The sequence below is a fragment of the Amblyomma americanum genome, chromosome 5, assembly GCF_052857255.1.
Source record: "Amblyomma americanum isolate KBUSLIRL-KWMA chromosome 5, ASM5285725v1, whole genome shotgun sequence".
Lineage (NCBI taxonomy): Eukaryota > Metazoa > Arthropoda > Arachnida > Ixodida > Ixodidae > Amblyomma > Amblyomma americanum.
Genome location: NC_135501.1, coordinates 176,874,778 through 176,881,848, shown reverse-complemented (window position 1 = coordinate 176,881,848; position 7,071 = coordinate 176,874,778). Strand labels below are relative to the sequence as shown.

Below are 7,071 nucleotides of genomic sequence, written 5' to 3'. Positions count from 1 at the left end.
CAACACACGGCTCGATTTGCATTGGCGGACCTGCAGAGCTTTTGAAGTTGAACAAAACTCTCGTCCTCATTCCTGCGGAGATTAAAACTTCCCATCGTTCTACAACAATAGCCCCACTACATGGCCGAGAACCGAAGCTTGTTGGCTCTATGAACATTTCTTACAAAAGCATTACATGAGCATAGCTGGGTGGATCCTTTGTCCACCGGTCCTACATGGCCCCTTTTTCAGGAGGGAGGCATGCACACTTCAAAACTTCTTTCGGTCTTGGTCTTCCGAAGCGCGAGAGATCTCATCAATTAACGTTGACTGTATAATTGGCAGAAACTGATACGGTTCTATAAACCCCACCTCTTTTCACGAAATTTGAGCCCCAGTGGAGCATGCCAGTTTCAATCGGGTGAAAAATCGAAGCAGTTCGAGAGGAAACCCCGGCATCACTACGATATATGTCTGGGTAACAGTTAAGCCTATTTTCGTTGAGAGAAGTCCAGCGCCTTAGCAGCGCCTGAGATTCTTTTGTTTTTTGCGTTTCGAGCCTGTATGAAATTTGCAAGCATGAAAGTAGGTGCGCCACTACTGGGGGCGCATTAGATTCTTGTAAGGTACGGCTCCTTCCTCCCTTGCAGTGCGTTTACCGCGAACCGGAATGCATGTTCCAATTTTCACCACCGCAGCGGTGGTCTAGTCGTTTGAGCATCCACCTCGCATGCGGGACGTGCGGGGTTCGATCCCCAGTTCCACCGGGTACCCACCGGTGATACAATGGGCACAAGCTTTCCCCTGCGTGGTGCTCGGCTTCTTTAGGGTGAAATGCTTGGGAAATGGGTCCATGACCCCACCTCGAGTAAAAGCAAGAAATCCTTGTGCCATGGCGCTGTTTGGCCACAGATGCCCTTGCGCCATAAAAATTCATGATCATCGTGTACAGGTTTTCCCTTAAGCCACTCCAAGAGCAGTGGAGACCGGACTTGGCTTATGCAAGTGGCTAAAATGCTGCCCGAAGCGCAGTTCAAGTGGAAAAAAAAATGAATTTGTCATTTTTTTTATTTTAGAGTAAGGAATCACGTAAAGGACAATTATATCCGGACAGTAACATTCAAGTGTTTTGCTTCATTCTCATCATTCCGAAGATGTTCAGAAGCGAAAGTGCTTCCGTTCTTTTTAGTACAAATTTTTAGTAGAAATTTTTGCAAGTCTGAGGCTCGAAATGCAACGCACAAAAATGAAGAACCTTGCGGCACTTCTGTTAGTGGGACACTTTTGTTAGTGCATGCTATAGCAGGGACATTTGTAACTTAAGCGAAACAAGTGGCACGTATATTTCGAGTATTGACCAGAAGCGCATCCAGCGTACGACCGAGCTCACAGTCCGGATACGTCTCGCGGTCGCCAGCAAACCTCGAGGAATATTTTATTTCTGATACTGGTCCCTACATTTTCTTTTGTCATTTTCGTGCTCATCATGACTGCGATTTCGGCTGGTATTAATAAATACTTCGGTATAGCTTTCCTGATTCTACTCGCTAGAGCACCGCTAGAGCATAAGTGTGCCTCCACGTGTTATTGCATGCACCGCTTATCTAAGACACTGAATTCGATATCTTTAATCATAAGTAATTTTTCCCACTGAAAACAAACATTCATTACGGCACACTTTACTATGAACTGTCGTCACTCCGGAGCGAGATAAAGATGCATGGCGAAACTCCCCTCAATGCCCGCGCCACCTAGGACCTCGAAATTGCCCAGGTTATTGAGAATGAGTTTCGGTTATTGTGTATTTTTGACTTCTCCAGCGCCTAAGTATCGTCTTATCGTAATTACTCTGCACATGAGATGCCATTGTATATGTATATGCAGAGAAATGGGAGAAGGTATTTGCCCTGCAGTGGGGGCAGTCAGTATTGTAATGATGGTTATTATGATCATGCCATGTCCTCAACAATCTGGTCTACATCCTGGGTCTCCCGTCTGCGTATAGGCTGTTGAGCAGAGAGCATCCTTGATTACACCCGCCTCGGGTCACTCCACCGATGTACCACAGTGCTTTACGAGCTTCCCGAACGAAACCGCAACTACCGGTACAAAAAGTATGGTGGGGCAGCCAGAAAAAGAATGTAAACCAATAGGCCCCTGCCTGTGCCACTAAGTATAACAGGCTCACGTACCGGTACAGGTGGCACTGGCAGCGCCGGCAGAAAGTCGGGACCGGGAACCGCGAGGTCTCCTTCACAAGACTTCGGTGAGGTCGCATCTAACGGCCGGCTGTGAGCGGAAATGGCGGAGACGTCCGCAGGCTGCTGAGCTTCGGGCATAGCTTGTGGCGAGACAAGGTTGGAGACCGCGGCCACGTCTTCGGGCTGTTGCGGCGGGGACGCGACCGGCGGCGGTGGGCCCCGGTTAGCGGCCACGACATCGTCATGAGGTTGTTCCGATGAGGGTACAACCGACGGAGGGACCTCGTTCGAGACCACGGCCACGTCTCCAGGCCGTTCAGGCGGAGATGCAAGAGGTGCCAAGTCCTGGCTGGAGATGGCGGCAGCGTCCTTAGGTTGTTCCGTTGAGGACGAAGCTGGGGGTGGCGGCGGGAAGCGGTTCGAACCTGCCGGGATATCCTCAGGCTGTGGCAACGGCGGTGCATCAGGCGGGGCCGAGGTGGGTTTGGAGAGGGGAGCGACGTCGTCGCGTACGCGTCCGCCATCTTGGGCGGCGTCGCTCTTGCTGACCCTTCGGCCCGCGTCGTCAGCGGTCGCTGAAGACCGCCGTTTCCCGCCACCCTCCGAGATGGAAGACTTGTGGCCACGGCCCTTGCGAGAACCCTTCGAGCGGTCCTTAGGCGGTTCCTGCGTCGACATGGCCGCCCGCTGCGCTCGATGATCTTCTTGTTCTTCAGGCCACGCTAGCGCGAGCGCACGGGGAAGTGTTCGCGTGGCTGAAACGGACGATCATGATGATGATTATGATGATGATGATTTTAATCGGCACGAAAACTGTTGGCCGATCCCCCTGTTAGGGGACTCCATTGGATCTTGCAGCCGCTCTAGCCCTTTCGGTCAGCTGCTGCTGAACTTTCGGGTCTGAGCTGCACAGCATTTCCTCCCACCGCTCAATTCACCGTTCTTCTATCCTCTCTATTTCTGTGTTGTTTTGGCAGGCGCAGTACAGTGGTGCTCAGCGCAACGCAACATAGGCAACTACAACAAAAGCCACAACAAGAACGATTAAAGAAAATGTAAGTAAGTTATACTGATCTTAATGGCACAAAAGCAGCTGCTGCTTTATGATACGGATGAAAGAAAATGGAATACCATGATCATCGTAAGCGACAAAATGTAGTGACAGGAAACAATATTCATAGGCTTCAGAAGGCTTCATAACTGTCATTCTTCTTTTTTTTACTACAGTTCTCTTGGTTCTTTGTGTTTATATGCGCCCTTTCTGGACATGCAAATCAAAAAAATATTTTCCCGCACCCCCGCGATGGCTCAGTGGTTAGCGCGCTCGGCTACTGAGCAGGAGAACCCGGGTTCTAACCCGACCGCGGCGGCCACGTTTCGATGGGGGCGAAACGCAAAGGCGCCCGTCTGCTGTGCGATATCAGTGCACGTTAAAGTACCCCAGGTGGTCAAAATTTCTCTGCAGCCCTCCACTACGTCACCTCTTTTTTCCTTTTTTTATTTTACTCAAAAGTTTATCCCTTCCCTTACTGCACGGTTCACGTGTCCGCCGAAATGTGAGACAAGATACTGCGCCATTTCCTTTCCTCAAAAGCCAATTTTCCAATTTCCTGATTTTCCGAACTCACATCGCAAATAGCGTAATAGGTCAAAAATAAACATGATCAATGCATACTCGATTCAGACGATCCTAACTTTATGCCGAAACAGAAACTTAAAGCCAATTCACAATGGCGAATCGGGGAGGTCGGCCGACAAGTTTAAATCTATTTGTTACGCTCCATCCCCGTTCTCCTATAGTGCTTCGGAAACGGTAGCTAATTGACCGAAATCAGTCCCGCAACGTTTGCGGCTCGCTAGTGTGAATCCGCCTTTAATCCAAACCGAATACAATGAGATAAGCTCTCCCGGCTTCTCCTTATTATAGTAATAATAATAATAGGCAGGAGCGAAGTCATATTGAAAGACTATTGTTTGGTCACTATCAGCGTCTCCACCGCTAAGAAAAAGTTTTGAATCGCCGACGGCCTTTTTCTTTAGTTCTCGATTTTGTCTTTCATTATTTAGCTCTGTGCTGAATCTCTGAGCATTGAAATTTTCATTCTCGATATTTCTGTGATTCCAGCGACAGTCTTCAGATCCGTTATCATGCTTTTAGATGCCAACTGCGTGTGCGTATTTCGAAATGTATTTACATGTATATACCATAAATTACTTCCAAAGTTAGCTGCACCGCTAGCATTCTTCTTTGAGTGTGTATTAACATAATTGTACAAGTTTTCCTTTTATTCTGTTCCTCTCAGCTTCCACCAGCATTTCATGTGCTTAAAAATGGCCGCAAGCATTGCTCTCTACGTTCTCTCCACCACCCGTGTCTGCAAGAAGCGAAACTGTCCATGACAAAGACGACGGCAAACCAATGTCACAGCGTTCTCAAAATCTTGAACACTTCCAGACAATTACGGAAGGGACCGGTCGCCGTCATTCTGTCACGCTACAGGAACCGAGAGAGCGCATAGCGTCCTTGGGACCAGGTAACTCGGCAGGGTCCGGAGGCAGCGTGCACTGAACATTAATTAGGTGAGGAAAGTGGAATGGTATCGGAGAGATGCTTGAGTAGAGCGGACCACGGCATCTGGCTGTACGGCGCCGTGGCTTAGTTGGTTAAAGCGCCTGTCTAGTAAACAGGAGATCGTGAGTTCGAATCTCACCGGTGCCTTTGCATCCCTTCTTTGGCAGCACCTGCTAAACAGCAGTGCCGTGGGATCAGAATTTTTTTAATTTTTTTGCATGTTTATTCGTTGTGGTTCATACCAGGCGACAGTAGGCGTGACAGGGAGTGAGTCGATGAGTTATGGTACGGTAAGGAACGCTACGGCATGATATGACACGGTATCTTAGGTTTCGCATGGTATCGTATGCTATGGTATTTTACGTTACGATATGGTGTGGTATGGCATAGTTGGCACGGCATGATAAAGCACGGTACAGTACGCTATAGTGTCAAGGTACGGTATATTCGATACCGTGCGGAATGGTACAGCATTATAGCACTGCAAGGTGTGGCATGTTTCGTATGGTATGGTATGGTGTGTAAAGTTGTGTGGTAGGGCGTAATACGACATGGTACAGTTTGTTCGGTATGGTGTGGTACGGTATGGAACCGTATAGTATGTAATGTATGGTAAGTATTGGTATGTTACAGTATGGTGTGGTACGATAGGGTAGGGTATGGCAGGATGGTACGGCACAGTATGGTCTGTAATGGCATGGCGTGATATGGTGATATAGTAAGGTACGTAAGTTATGGCACGGCATGGCAGGGTACGTTAAGGCATAGTATATTATGGTACAGTATCGTATTGCAAGGTATGATAGTGCATGGTATAGTTTGGTAAGGTATGTTATTTCATCATGCCATAACATACCTTACCATACAGTACCATGCTTATCATAGCATACCAAATGGTACGGTATGGCATAGTATGGCAAGCTGCAGTATGAAATGACATGGTATGGTATGGTATGGTTGGTATGTGGATTTTAACGTTCCAGAGCCGCACATAGGCCCCCTCAAATCTTGTAGGAATAAGATTTTCTGTCGCTCTCGGCCGCGCTCAACTTCTGATTGCTCGAACTTTATGAATGGCAAGACTGCACCGTCGATATATATCAGCCTCGGGTTCGATCCCCGCCGCGGTGGTCGCATTTCGATGGAGGCCAAATGCCACAGGCCCGAGTTCCGTGCGACGTTAGTGCACGTTAAAGAACCCCTGGTGGTCGAAATTATCCAGAGAAGCAGTATCACGCGATCGCTATCTTTCCAGAGCGACCCAGTGTACGACTGATAATTTTCTCGATGAGGCGAACAGAAAGCGACGGCGATTAAGAAACGGCAAGGCATTAAAATATAAAGATATTTGAAGCAACACACTGCGCTTACTGTGCGCACAGCCTGTCGTGAAATCCAGAGCAGCATTTCAGAACGCCGTCTAATAGCCATTAAGTGAAATACTAAAAAACTGAGATCACTGCGGCGACCCGCATTGGAGAAATGCGAAAGCATTGCGTTACTTGTTTGTATAGACGTGCAGTGACGTCGGCGGATGTGATGTCATGGCACTTTCTAGAACGAGGGGTTTTTCCACGACGCCATTAGGCGTTCCATGACGCCATCGAGTGACGTCCAGTTATGTCGATGTCCGGGGCTGCTGTGACGTCTGAGTGTAATTTTCATGTTTAATTAACTAACTTCAACTCATCAACCATGTTTTTCCCACACCAAGATCTCAACACGCACTATCAAACAAAAACTTTTGCACATTTATCTTCACAGGACAACGTAATCGTGCGGACAACTTTTGCGGACACGAAACACGGGACATAGCCTTGTAATGCTCGCGCACTAATAAGAAACAGGAGTAAAGTCTTCCTTCGGCGCATTATAATCAGTAACTGGAAAGAAAAAGTGACGGACAGGCACCGGTGAGATTCGAACTCACGATCTCCTGTTTACTAGACAGGCGCTTTAACCAACTAAGCCACGGCGCCGACACCGCATTGAGCGAAGTTCCATTCATCTGAAGAATAAATCACATCTCATTAGACATTCCTTACCTCATTTATATTCAGTACACACTGCTAGCTACCGGACTTTGCCAATTAACCTGGCGCCAAGGGCGCTGTGAGCTCGTTTCCTTTCTGTAGCGTGGCTCAGTAATGGCAGCTGGCCCCTTCCGTAGCAGTATAAAATACAGTCGCATTTTTTTTTTCGTAAGTATATTCCACAAGGCCTAGAGAGTAAAAATAAAACTGAAGCGTTAAGTATTGTCACAAGTAGCCAACCAATCCAATTCAGTGCAAGTAACGACCAACTGCGACAAACAAATCG

General features: G+C 47.9%; 2 non-coding genes across 2 annotated transcripts; one reads left to right on the top strand and one right to left on the bottom strand.

The window, feature by feature from the left end:
- The first annotated feature begins 4,825 nt into the window (after positions 1–4,825).
- TRNAT-AGU (transfer RNA threonine (anticodon AGU)) lies at positions 4,826–4,899 on the top strand. The gene has a single exon. It is a non-coding gene; the product is annotated as a tRNA-Thr (tRNA).
- Positions 4,900–6,657: 1,758 nt separating this feature from the next.
- On the bottom strand, positions 6,658–6,731 carry TRNAT-AGU (transfer RNA threonine (anticodon AGU)). The gene has a single exon. It is a non-coding gene; the product is annotated as a tRNA-Thr (tRNA).
- Between the last annotated feature and the right edge of the window lie 340 nt (positions 6,732–7,071).